The sequence below is a fragment of the Mastigoproctus giganteus genome, chromosome 11, assembly GCF_048544385.1.
Source record: "Mastigoproctus giganteus isolate SK-2022 chromosome 11, ASM4854438v1, whole genome shotgun sequence".
NCBI lineage: Eukaryota > Metazoa > Arthropoda > Arachnida > Uropygi > Thelyphonidae > Mastigoproctus > Mastigoproctus giganteus.
In genome coordinates, this window is record NC_143585.1 from 127030093 (window position 1) to 127044975 (window position 14883).

The 14883-nt window shown below is 38.6% G+C and overlaps 1 protein-coding gene across 4 annotated transcripts in view; it reads right to left on the bottom strand.

Annotated features, from left to right (window-relative positions):
- The window catches only part of LOC150078422 (cytotoxic granule associated RNA binding protein TIA1-like), a 695656-nt gene that overhangs the window by 60084 nt on the left and 620689 nt on the right, over positions 1–14883 (bottom strand). The gene's annotated exons all lie outside the window — the stretch shown is intronic.

Consider the following 14883-nt stretch of genomic DNA (forward strand, 5'->3'; position numbering starts at 1 on the left):
GGGGAGATAGAAACAACAGAGTATTAGGATAAATTGCTAAATATTTCTAAAACCCAGGGAGACTTAGTTGAAAATGCTGCTGATCGCAATTTTTCCTCAATGTACCTTTCCAGGAATCTAGAAAGTTGGATTGGTTAATTATTATCTAAGCCGTGGCAGAGGTTTTAGATAGTTTACTGCTATGGGATGATCTGCATAAAAAATTCATTGACCAGATCAGATTGGGGATTAACAAGGAGGGTTTTAAACTTGTGCTATAAAGCAGTATTTTTTACCCATAGTTGCTTATGGGGCATCAATATGGTATTTTAGAATTACAAATGTTAAATTTAAGCAGCACATTGTGTATCAGTCACTTTGCTATTATATTAAAAAAGGTGAAGACGTCACTCTAGATATGGCTAAAGCCGAGAAAAACTGGTTCATATATCCCTAAGGTCACATTTAATTTTGATAATAAGTATAACAAATGGAAATGTAGTTCATTGAATTATTTTGGCTTGGTAAGTTCTCCTTTATGCATATAGAGATATATTAATTAGTGGTCAGGAGCGACAGTGCATAGCACGCGTTCCTTGAGTGGACCGGGATTCAAGCCCGTGACTACTAAATACAATTAATATATTTATTGTAAATTCCACTGACTTGGTTGTCGTGCCGGAGTATAAACAGAAAATTTGTTTGGTAATGAAAGTGATTATATTGTTCTTTCCTGGACTGAGACGGAAGTCCAGGTGCCACCTACACCATTTTAGAAAGGAATCAGTCCTAATCTTGCACGTTGAAGGATTTGATATTTTAAAACTCGCCAAAAGATATAATATAGTTATCAACAAATGTCGCTGTGGGCTACGGTAGCTAAGTTATAATGTGCTTGTGCACTGCGTTGAAGTACCTGGGTTCGAATCTCGCGCAAAAAAAGTCTCAAGTATTTTTAATACAGCGCTCACTTAATCAAAAGACTACTTTATTGTTAAGGCAGTGAACGCTGTATTAAAAATTCTAGAGGTTTTTTTTTGCGCTAGATTCGAACCCCACAGCGACATTTGATAGTAACTATATCTTTAGGCTAGTTTTAAAGTAGTGTGGGATGCACGAGACTTCTCTAGTGCATCCCACAATTTTACCTCCGAAAATCATCATCTTGATGTCTTGCAATCGTAATTACACCCAGATCTCTTTGCTTTTCGACCCTCTTCTGGACAGCTGGCTCACGCAAAAACCTGACAATATCTCTGCCTACGCCGATGATTTGGTTCTTCTAATACCAGGTCGATCGCGTCTTCAACTGGAACAATCAGCCACAAAACTGATGGTTTTTAAGGGCGAGTTAGATTACAGAAGACTTCCAAATATAAAGATAGACGGAAAGCAAATCTCTTTTGTTTCTGAATTAAAACATCTTGGCTTAATTTTAGATGACACCTTCTCCTCTCCTCGAAGATTAAGAAGTTCACTGCAGCAATTATCCGCATTTCCAAATCGGAAGACTCTCTTACTATATTATACAGCAGTATTCGTACCAATAACAACATATGATTCGGGAGTCTGGTTCCATAGAGCCGTTAATGTTAAACTCCGGGCCTGCAGGTCATCTTCAAAAGCATTGAGTTCTCGGCATCTCATGCAACATCAAAGACGAGAAACGGAGAATCTGGAATGAACTTATCAGTGTGTGGCAATCACGATGGGATTCCAGTACTACTGGTCACGTCACCTTCCCTCTCAACAAGAACTTCCGCCAATGGTTTTCTCCCAGCCTAACAACATCGTATATACTTACTGGGCACGGCTCCATCAACTCGGGTTGTGTGGTGCTGAGGAAACCTGGACCACGATGACAGATCTACACTACAAGCTGCTGTCAGCAACTCTTCTCAAGTTTATCAACCCAACACCTGCCATCTACTTTTTTTTTTTTTTAAGCTGGTACCCCAGTTTGGGCAGCTGTGGATACAGGATTAGCTAACACCCATTGGTATAGTTCTTCCTAGGACTGCTGTCTTGTGGTTCCTGTGCCACAATTAATACTTTTGATTAGTTGCGTGAACATGTTACATGTTCATTACACTTCTAAGATTGTAATTAACACGATTATATGTATGTACATAGCGGATTTGCCAGTTTCTGGCTAGGGGCCACTTGTTGTTAATAAAGAGTCACAGATTATAGGACTCTGTCAATCGCAGGCTGAATTATTATTGGTGTGGGTTTAATGTTCTGTTAAAAGATAGGTATGTTGGAATACTGTGTTTAGATGTGGAAGCCACACTCCCAACATGACATATTACGGCAGTTTGTTTTTAATCAATCTGTCTTTCTTACAGACTTCCCAAGAAAAATCTCAGCATACACCGATGAGCCAAAACATTATGACCAGCGGGTCCGGACACGGTATAAAAAACACCTGATACTGAGCTCCGTTACTCTTGTTCTTCAGATGGAAATAGCGAAACGACTCATCGAAGGCTCTGCCGGATAGTACTTCGAACCCTGCTGAAAATGGGGCTGCGTAGCCGCAGGCCGCTCTGAGTGCCCATGCACAACACGGTTCACCGCCGAAACTGGACGAAGGTCGTCTGGTCCGATGTCACACGAAAAGGACCCTGTCCCTCTTTTATAAGGCTTTTTTCATCCCCTGCAGGGATTTGGTACAACAAAGCAACCACGGAAATTACCGAATCACCACTATGGGGAACCAGACATGGACGTCCCCTCATAACAAAAACATGCTTCAACCCGAAGGATCGGGAACACTTTGTGTTGTGGGAGGAGAAGCACCCTATCACAATTTGAGCACGAACTGTTCACCAGAACAGAAAAAACCGCATACACGCCATCTCTTTCCCCCTCGTCAAAAATAATCGTATCTAAATTACACTGTTTGCCCTTTCCAATTCTAGCGCAATATCCCCATGCAATTATTTTTTAGGTCCTGCCTCCACGGGGCAAAGCGCGAAACATGAGGAAGACGTCCAGGTATTGCCCTGGACTTCAATCCCATCGAGCATCTGTGGTGTCTCAACCACGGACCGCATTTAGGAATCTTGTAGCATCTAGGCCTCGCCGGGTCCGATCGGTGTATGCGCAACAAAATCGTACTCACAGGAGAAGCACTACTGCACACGTTGTGGCTAACTTTTCTATGTGAATCTCTCGCTATGAATTGTTAATTGCCTTGTGTACTAAATAAAAGTATTTAAGGGAATTCTTACTTGTTTGCATTACGAGTTATAAACAGAACAGCGAGGTAAAACTAATGAGTTTTTGTTCCTCATTAACTGTAGAGCACCTCTCCAAAGTTAAGATGGCTACATTTTCACTACAGCCAGTATAACCAATCAATCGTATTGGTGCTTTCATAAGCTAGAGCCAGAGAGAAATTTCTACGACAAAATTGTAAAATATCTTCCCTTAATGGGATTGGATCCCTCACAGTGCTGCTGCTTTAAGTTGAGAATTATTGACAAACTACAATGTCTTTATCATGTGAAAATATCTACGGCGGCATGAAACGGAAGTTTAGCAATGACGTCACACTACCCACGTGCCTGGTGAGAATTGTGATGTGAAATACTGAAATTAAAGCGATAACACACGGGACCACGGTGGCCTTGTGGCAACGTTGCTGGCTTGCTGAATAGCTGATCGAGGTTCGATTCCAGCTGCTACCCTTATGGGAATTTTCTCAGGGGCATTCAGCATTGAGTTTGGCGGTCTCAAACCGTGGTCGTGAGGTTTTTCACCGGGATTGACTCCGGTTTTCCCCTCACAACAGACAAACCGCCATTCGCGACACCGAGGGGTACACGAAAATTTGATAGGGTTAGGGGGCGCGTGTAGACTAAACTTCGCAGCGTTTTCGCTGCGAACTTTACTCTTGAGGGAAGGGGGTTAGTGGGGAAACCGCGCCACCATTATAAGGTGGGTTGCGGGCAGTCTATTTACAGACATGTTCGGCATGCACAAAAAAGCAATAATAATTGCTAGAATTCTATAGGAAGGGTTGAAAAATCTTTCTTACAGAGCGAAATATAAAATAATTTTATAATTACTCATTACTCACTCGGGCGGCAGGCGCATTATGTCAGCTTTTATTTATTTTTGATGTGTAAACACATCTACAGCAGCACCTAACAATGGATTGTAACGGAAATACCTTTCGTTACATGTCTCCACAACATTTGCATTGTTGCAATCATACTTCCTGCAGGAAAAATGATTGTGACGTCATACTATTCTACAAATGGATTTCGCTAACCTCTTCCGTGGGCATACATGTTTGTTTTAATTTTTTTTCTCGGTAGCTTTTATTTAGTAACAGGTTAGTGCTGAACTCCAGAATTTTATTTCTTCGTTTATTGTGTTTACAGTTGAAGACAGTATCAAGATAACCGATAATAGTGGAGCCCGTGCAAACGTTTCTAATTTAATTGGGTGTTTCGACACGTATATTCATTGCTTTTTTCCTTAACGTTACCTTCATCATTTATCTCCTTGCGTTATATATGAAGGCATTAAACATTTAGTGGTCTCTTATCTATTTTTTTTGTCCAAAAGAATATCTCGTCAACTATATGTCACACGCTTATTGTTATCATTAAAAATTTTTCCATCTGTATAGTTAAAGCTTTCATTTAAGAACTTCGGCAATAGAGATAATTTTTTTTTTTTTTTGCTAAAATAAGCCACTTCTCTTACTACTGAACTAATCTGAAGTGAAAGCAAACAGGCCATTAGTAATAGCTATCAGTTAATCATATTACCTATGAGACTCGTGACACTGCCTCGTTAAATTGGAAAAAGCTAGGCAAACCTTAGAAGGGACTTTTAAATATCGTAAACTATTTTATAGTAACACTGAAATCTCATGGCCTACGATGCCTTGACACTAAACGAACACCTGTCGCATTTCAATAACACGCCGTTATATAATTAAAATATTACGGTGTTTCTTTAATGCGCTGCGCCACTTTTCAAACACATCGAACAACAAAACGTTGCTCAGTCTGAAAATCTTTAAGCAACTCGTAACTTATGGCCATTTTGGATGCCTGTAATATTTTAAATCTTAAGAACTCAGACTAAGTAAGTATATACGTCTCTTCAAATTAAGCAGACCACAGTTTTTATTTCTTATTAGACAGGTGTTCAAAGAAGACTACCGCGTCATCTCCTTTACTGCTGTCAGCAGGGATTAAGGAAGATTATCTGTAAACGACAGCAACCTAATAGGAAGCATCACAACTTTTATGCAGAATCTGCTTCCTCGGGCAAGTGATAAAAGTCTCCTTCTCCTACAAATGTGAGGCAGCTAACGATAAATGAATAAAAGCAGTGAATCCACATTGCGATCATCGGATTTCGCTTTAAATTTTGTCCAGTCATTGTAGGCTTGATTTCTTAGGAAGGATAAACAACGCCAGCTTTTAATGTTTGCTTTTTCTAACGCCTTCATTGCATTCCGATGTACTTTTACAATTTATCTCTCAACGTCATTTTCGCTGAAATTTGGTCCGAATTCATGTCTGTAAAGAAGACAATTTCAAGTAATCAGCACTAGATGGCAGCACACACGCAAATAATTAAATATGTGGGGAATAAAGTGTTAATGCAATTCACGCTCTTAAAAATATTGTTTAAAATGAGTGTTCAAGTAACCACATTGGGGAGGTTATGATAATTATTTATTTTTTAAATTAGAGGAGTGTTTTAAAAGTTAATAAGTGGACATCTTCGTACAAGTTGTCATAGCGTATTAAAAGGGGGGTGTTTTGACATTTTGAATTTCCCACTTTGGTACTGAGGAAGTCTTTTGTTTTTAACGTACCTTTCACAATTGTAATACAGATCTGTCGTCGAACGCGAGGGTTAGGAACCAGCGGATATAAAAGAGGGATTAGGTTTCCAGAACGATGGAAAATATAGAATCGCATAATACCAGTTTGATTCTTGGATAAAAAATCAAAATCAATTAGTAAGGATAACGCGAGGAAGATGTATTGCGTTTAACCTGACAGAGAGACGAAGTGAAAACCCTGATGGACTTAACGACGAGGACCTTCAAGTGAAAGCGTCTGGAGTGTTGTCTAGGTATGGAAGAGGAGACTATGCAAGGATTATGACGTGGAGTTCTCCGAATGTCTCGTATTAATTGGAAGTGGGGATCACTACGGCAGGATGGCGTGTCGGAATGTTTTCAGGGACTGTCGAGGAGGGTTAAATTTTTACGATACAACAGTATGTCTATTAATTAAAAAAAGGCTATGCCTGGATTGAATGACCCAACAGGTCAAAATAAAATTGTGCATGTTGTGACCATTCAGTTTCACTCTAATTCCACTGATACCTCTCTGGCTACGCGCAGTACTTGTAATTTAGAAACATCAGAGAACGGTTATATGAATACAAATTAAAGTGATAGCACTGAGAGGGATGTTAGTGATATTGATGTGACAGAAGGCTCGGGAACAGTGATGAGCTTATAATAACAATTGAAAACTGATGAATGGTTGTTCACAGAGAGCTAGAACTAATTACGTATACGATTGTATGGAATATGTCAGAATAAAAAATAGGAAGAAAGCTATTTGTGTAATGTTAGGTCAGATGAATGTGGTGATTATTTTGGTAGACGGATCGCAAAGCTTAATTATCGAGACTTTTTTCCCTCTGGAAAATTAGGGTACCACTCATCGAGAAACTGCTTTTTATATGAACGTGTTAGGGATGGTTCAAATTTAAACAAGTATGAAGATTTCTATTAAAAACTACAACTAAACTGGCTGTTCCTTTTTCAAATTTGATTTGGTTACAGTTAGCAGAAATCTTCATATGTCGTATAAAAGAGTTTTAACTTGAAGCATCATTAATTGATTACACTATGTTAGATACAACATTCTTAAACCATTAAGCAAGAAGCGAGCACGGTGTAAAACTATTTATCAAAATGCTTTGAATTATGGTGGTTTAGGGCATCACGTAGTAGTAATTGGGAAATGTTCAAGAAGTTCCTGCCATTGTCCTAAAAATATGCTGTTTTTCCATTGCACAATCTCCTTCAAACAGTCCAATTTGACTTATTTTCAGCTTTGGTAACCTTAGACCAGCAAAGGGGATTTCCGGAATTTTTTACAATTATTCTATTTATCTCCTTAAAATTTGGTATTACTGACGTTAAACGCCGTTTGGTCGGTGGATCATGGCTGCAAAAATATCGTATAAATTACACGAGTTGGGTCTCTATGATGTACAGGGATTTTTCCCGTAGGGAGAAGTTATTAGAAGTGCTTATTTCTTTGTATAAAGGGTTGGTTAGGCTATATCGCTAGAAACCCTATTTTAAGGCTGGCCAATGCTATAAAATAGCATATTTACAAGTTCTGCATACTCAAATATATTGCAACAAACAAGCGAATAATTATTATTAATTTATATGTATACAAATTCAATTAGTAACGAAATTATCACAAATACAACTTGGGCAAAATTTCACGTCGTTTTTGATAGAGTGGATACGTGGTGCAAGGACGCTAATCCATGTTTGTCTGTACGTGAAATAAATGGTCGGGGAAAAGGGGGGGTGGCTTTTATAAACTTTAAAGACGCAGTTTCTCTCTCGATCAAATTTTGCAAGATGGGAAGTGTAAATAAATTAAATTCTCCATGAAATATAAAAACCATATTGAATTCGATTTTAATAAAATAATTGGAGTTTTGTCCTTCATTGCAGAAAATTCGAGACTCGTATTTCATAACCTAATGCGTTTTAATTCATTCCTATTTATATTTGGTATTTAAGCGTATCTCTCACACAAAAAGTCCATTCATTCTCCTACCTTTTTCAATTAGATTTTTTTTTTCAAGATCACTACTTTTAATTTTTTTTCATTAAATGGCTTTTACTTCTACTCTTTAGTACTCGCAGGTTCCAATGTTAGAGATAATGGGAATTGTTTTTCCTGCTTCTATCTCGAACATGCATCAATTTTTTTTTTTGCTAGAAGTGATATTTGTTTGGGGATTATTTTCAATTATCTCTTACATCCTTTTGGAAGTATTTATCGATTTTCCTCTTTTAAGGTTTGTCCTCAGTACCATTTAAAATCAACAGCCTGTCCAATTTACATCGACTTTGACTGAAGTGATTGAAAAGCATAATAGTTACCAACGATAAGAACGTAATGGAGAACAGAGTTAAGTTATGCTTTCAATACAATCGTTGTTTTTTAAACAGTTTTTCCCATTTTGCATCCATAACTTGAGTGGAATGTTTATGAAGTGATAAAACGGGAAACTGTTATTTTAGAGGAGACGTTTCTTCTTGCTGTTTTGTAGCCGAGGACCAGAATGTCCTAAAGGTGGGGCTTTTTTTTGGGCGAGTGATAATTACTTGCCATTTTTCTTCGAACAACAATAAGCAATCTCCATTATCTGTTCTTTCCCTAAGTCACTTTTTTCTTAATTATTCTCCTCATTTTCTTGTGCGGAGACATTTTGAGCCATCCCCACGAAGGAAACTTCTAGAAAATGTAATTTCTACCATTTACAGAAAAAAAAAAAAAAAACTGTTTTACCTCTGTACTCGCTACCACACTACTTTGAAAGTCTTTTGTTGGAAAACTATAATTTCAGCATATATAAATGAATAACCATTCTTACTCCTGGTTATGGGATGAAAAGAGGCGTTTGCAAGAGTAGACTGCTGTGCAAAGAGCGAGAGGACCTAGTTACTAATTAGCAAGCGATGTTATCATCGCTATAGCAGGAGTTGCTCAACGAATATTTTTTGTTAACCAGAGAAGATAAGAAGGAATAATTAAAACGCTTCGTCCCATTAAGAGTGCTGTTTTACATTTGACGTGACAAGTACAGATACGCCTGCAGGATCGAAGGTTGTTTCATCCCATCAATGGTTATAATTGCTGTTTTCCACAGCATGTGAAAAAGGCTTAGGTTTCAGTCCTATTATGTTGATGAATTGATTGACACTACACTATTATATCATGTTTTTTCCCTCCGGAAACTCAGACGCCTTATAGCTTTGATTTCTCTGGCGCAGAAGAACTGGCCTATAACTGAACTATTAATTTTTCTCTCTCTCGATCAAATTTCATTTCTGTCACTGCTGCTTCTACTATGGTAAAGTAGAATGAGTAAGTGTGATCATCGACACTTGCCTCATACGGGAATCCTTTTTAAACCTCTGAAGATCACAGAAACTCTCGTATAGGCGAAACTTCAAATTTTGGCTCTCTCTTTCCCTTAAAGTAGTGGTTCCCAAACTGTGCGGCACGAGAGGATGGCAGGAAGATTCAAAGAAAAATATGAACGTCATTTTTATTTCTTACATGTGTTATAATATGGTAAATATATGTATAGAAACAGTAAAATTTTCTGGAAGTTTCAATATTTTATTCAGTAATATAATTAATTTTAATAATAGTTAAAATAATGTAAATTATAAATATACTGTTTAAAAAGAGTATTTGTCGATCTTTTCTAGAAATTTCTACGCATTTCATGAATATATAAGCAGTGGCGAGCGCTTTCGGTCAGTTCTATTACAATTAACGTAGTGCGGTGTAAAAGTGATTTATTTATTAAATAGTGCAAAGTGTCACATCTCTCTTTGTGTTATTTTTGCATTTATATTTAGTATTATGAATAAAATAATATTTTTTTATTAGTAGATCATGGATATATATTTTTCCAAAGTGAGAGCAAGAGCATTAAGTGAGGATGAGGACGATCCGAGTCCATGTTGTGTTCCACAATCGTCGTCTTCAAAACCGTACCAGCAGGTTGAACAGAATGCTGAAGAAGACTCGTCGAATTGGACGCCAGTAACAGCAAATCTCCAAAAAAGAAAGTTTGTCGACAATATATGGATAGCTATCTGAGTCTCGGTTTCGCATAGACTCGAGATAAAAACGTACCCCAGCCTCTGTGTCTGAACTGTAGTGAGCTTTCCAATGCCAAACATCTGTTATTAAACATAAAAATCAGGTAAACGAGGATGTTCAATATTTTGGAACAGCAGAAATTTCAACGATCATATTTTGAAAAACGAATGTAAGTCTCAGATAAGGTGCAGATTGTATCTACGAAGTGGCTGAATTGATTGCTCAACAGCCAAAAAATGGATTCTGCCTGCCAGCTGCTTGGTTGTAAAAACTTTTTTTTGGTGATTGTGCTGAGCGAGACGCTATGAAAATTCCTATGTCGGGTAATATTGAGAAGCGTATTTCCAAAAGTATGAAGAATTCTAAATTTGCAATTCAAGTTGATGAATCGATCGACATTAGTGGAAAAGCACAGTTGCTTGCCTATATCAGATTCATTCACAATGACGAAATAATCACACAGTTTTTATGTTGCAAGGAACTTGAAAAAATATACCAGAGGACAAGATATTTTCCAAACCTTGTCTGAGTATTTGAAAAAAGTTGAGATTTCATGGGATTCTTGTATTGGAATTTGTACAGATGGAGCCTCGTCTATGAAAGGGAATGTGAGAGGCTTGGTGTCACTTATCAAACAGAAAAATCCAGATGTAATATCAACTCACTGTTTTTTTTTTTTTTTTTTTTTTTACACAGAGGGGCATTAGTCAGCAAGACTCTTCTAGTTGATTTGAAGTTGGTTCTAGATCAGGTTGTGCGCATTGTGAACTTCATCAAAGCAAAACCACTAAAGTCGCAGTTATTTGCTCAACTCGGTTCGCTGGCTATCTCGCGGAAAAGTTTTAAATCGAGTTTTGGAACTGAAGAACGAAACCCACTGTACCACCATCTGGATGAGAATGACTGGCATATTTGGCCGATATCTTTTCTCGGTTGAATGTGCTCAACGCCGCGATGACAGGCAAACTAACTGCATTAAAAAAAAAAAACTTTAATTCGGAAGAGCGATGCAACATAACCTCGAAATTTTCCCACTGGTAAAAAGTGTTAAAACGAGCAATTAATTGTACGGCCTCATACAGGAACATCTTGCAACACTGGTAAAAAAGATTGATCAGTACTCCCCATCGTTATCTACAGAAAAATTCCAATGTGTTAGAGATCCCTGTTCGGATCTGACATTAGATGAGGAGAAGGAAATGGCCTGCACCTTGAAGCTGAAACATAGGGAGTATGCCACCGGAGTCTTTTTGGATATACAACCAGAAACAGTATCGATTCTTCTACAGTTCTTCACAGGGATTTTCAGCTCTGACAAATATCAAAGACTTATTTGTGTTGATAGATGAGAGTTTGTTTGTCTCAAATTAGACCTAATATAAATGAGATTACCCGATAAAAACAAGCTCACACCTCTATGTAGCTGCATTGTTTATGATCATATTGTAAAGTAGTTGTGTTCTATGTTATGAATAAAGCACTGCTAGGAGTTGATTTTTTATTTTTGAAGGTATTTCTTATCAATAAAAAAGTCTGTGTGGCGAGAGCAAATTTTTATTCCGAAAGTGCGGGAGCCACTGACTTAAAGGATTCTCGAATCCCCCCCCCCGCGTGTTATTTAAGAACTGTACTAAACTAACCGTTGGACCCTTTAACACTCCAGTTCATCCTTTTCCTTAGTTGGCGGTATGATAGCTGCGACTATATATATGCGCCAATTAGGTTAACACCCCCAAGGATTGTGTTTCGGCGTATTAAATTTTGACTATCTCAGCTCACTGTTTCTCTCTATACATCATTAAGAGGAGAGAGCCTACGTGTAAGCAATAACGAAGGAACTTCTTATTTATACCCTGATTAGCTAGCGACAATAGAGCTTCTAGCAGTTAAAGCTAGAAACTTTGAATCATGGCTGCGAAATTTCACAGAATAAAGCTCGAGAGGTTACGGAACCATCTTGAAATTTGTCAAACTATGCTTACGAGTTTTGGCGGACTTATGATATCGGGAGTACAGTAAACTGAAATCACGATTCTGGTATTCCAGCGACAGGCTGGAGTACCAGAATCGTGGTAAGAGTAGATTACTTAAAATTCGTCCAGAATCGCTCCGTGTATGAAGGAGTTAAGTCTGATGAGTCGCATATCGAGCACTGTCACCTTTTCTCTGGAAGCAATCACATTGCTTTCAATACGTTTCGCAGGAATGATAGTATTCCAAGAAGAAAAGGAGATGTCGAATATTTCTCGAAATACAGATTTTATACTGGCAGTACCAAGGAAAGGAACCAACGATTTCAAAAATCAAGCGCTTGAAACTAGTTTCCCCAGCTCGAATACTATATTCGATTTGTTATCGCTGAGTGTCCACTGTACATAGCTGAAACCAAGAAGTAGGCATTACCTATGCTTGTCGTGGCCCGCAGACACACTGCGAATTAACAGCAGAGAGACAGTGCGTAGCACTGTTGGCGTCAGTCGAAGAAGTTTCGTTTCAAGAAGGGTGCAGACGTAATGATACCATCTTACACAGATTCTTTCTCGGGATAACAACGATGGAAGATGTCAGAGTAAGGGATGATTACACAAATTGGCCGACTCCAAGACTACGCCCAACCAGACGTGTTTGGAAGCGATTTTCCAAACACATTAAAGCACCTTTTGCTCCACTCAGAATGATGGAAAGTAAAAGGGTCCACGATGGAGTTAGCATTATGTGAGAGAGGTCTTATCCATCAGAGTGCGTGTTCGCACTTTTTCTGGTGCTCATTACTAATACCAAATGCTGTAATCTTGTCTTTCCTTTCTCGTTTTTGAAGTCGTTCCAGTAAACGAGTGCGTTTGGGTAAAATGTGTCTACTGAATAAATGAAGTTCACCTGAAGACTAGAAGTTTAGAAAGTTCCAGGCCTCGGCGAACTTTCAAGGACATGCCATGCTTTCGAAGTGATTTTTTTTCTTGTACGACTTCGGAATTATTCTTCTCTACATTTATCGAGCAGCTCATCTGTTTTTGTCACCTCCACTGCAGACTTTTGTACTGGCGCTTATTAGCGTGAACTGAATATACGACAGCATTTTAGCCTTTGTGGTTTTTAGACGGGTTAATTTGAATGTATAATTCATCCCCACAAAGTGTAGAAGATTAGACTGAATTCGTTACCGTTGCATTTAATGTTGTCAAGTAAGTAATTTAGGAGAGGAATAATTTTAGCATTAATATTATTCATAATTTTCCTACGTGAATAAATGAAAGTAGCCGTTATTGACTCAGTTCCGGCCCACCAGACAGAAGACAGGACGATCCATTGAAGGGCGATGTAGTGGAGAATTGAAGTTTCCTTGCGTGAGGTGATCTCGACAGCTCCTTCCTTGTAAGGGAAGATACCGAATCTAAAGAAAGGAAAGCTCTTGACACAGACTCAGTATAAGAAACTTTGAATGTTCCTATATGCTAAGAGGCCTAGGGAAAAAGAATGCTTGTTCTTAAAGAAGCGTTTTTAAACGATATCTTCTGGCAGTGAGAAAATACTCAGGGTGCATTCTCCAGTTAACAAACTTTGTCATAACGTATCCACACCTACTTGGATCTTAGACTTCTTTACCAAGTCTCATTATAAACACAGTGGAAATGGCAGTTAGTTAACAAAGAAAGACCACTGGTCTTTAAAATTTAGTTTCTCATAATGTCAGAAGTAGCAATTTCATTTAATTTAAATATTTCTGATTAGTGCAGCTTTTCTGGTCTTTGTTTTACAGATAACGATAAACCACCTAAACTGTACCCTTTCCATTGCAGTTTGAATAATATTTTGTTTAGCACTGGTATATCGTGTTTTAAACATACGTTCTAAGGCTGGTTTGGGGTTTGCGGAATAAAAAAGGGGTATAAATCCCGCCAAGGGTTTGGTCTAAATCAGGGGTTCATATTGCGTGTTAAGTGAGATTTGAATAGGCTATTCTTTGGAAAGTTTCGCTCTGATGATCACGACTTCGTATGAGTTATCAAGGATATTTTTGCTGCCCATTTTTCCCATTAAGGAACCAGACATACACGTGCAAAAGGAGCTATTTTTTTTTTTTTACTAAGGTCTTCATTTTTTCTATTTCACTGTGGCTACTGTACTTCACGCATAACGCACTGTAACTTGATCCTCTCGCATCATTAAAGACATTCCTCTTTTCATTTAAATATTTCCGTCATTCGGTGGATGATCTCGCCAAGTCCGCAACTTCCGCGGGAGACAAAACACACTTTCCAGCTGAAATGTCTGAAGTGTATAATGAAAACTTCATCGATGTTACACGCAACCTCCGTTAACCGCTGTCGGGAGAGGAGCAAGAGATCAGTGATAGTCTCATTTAAGGAACTGTCTACCCATCGTTATGTGCTTCCACCAAATCTGCGATGACGTCACGGGCCAAGTGCGTGTGGCCATCGTTTCTCCATGCACTTCTGGCGAGAGTCTGTAATGGCATGGTGATGTTTGGGGAAAGGGGGGGAAGAGGTACCTGGTAAACTTCCCGAATAGTTTCTTGGCACGCGACCCGCCTCTCTCGTGACCAACCTTTATAACTATCTAGGTGGTCTTCATGTTTTCTCACATTAACTGAAACCGGCAGGGGATAGTACGCCTGCGAAGATAGGAGTTTTCGCCATTTGCTAAGGATGGGAGAGGTTGGGTCTCATCAATACCCTCAAGTTTTATCGCGTTTGAAGTCTGTAATCGTTGTGCTGAAAATAGGGAAACGGAGGGGGTGGGATGGGAGATTCTTTACGTTCAACGCTTGTAGTAAATTTAATAACGGGGAAACACTGGACACCTTCGCTGAACCAAATGACTGGCCGTTGGAAGTGGTCGCCTGATGGCGGAGTAATCATATCGGTACGCAGAAGAATACACAAAATAACCTCTCGTGATTGAAGCAGCGAGTATAATTTTTGAAGGATTTTCCTTGTCTCGGCGAGAGAAACAAAAT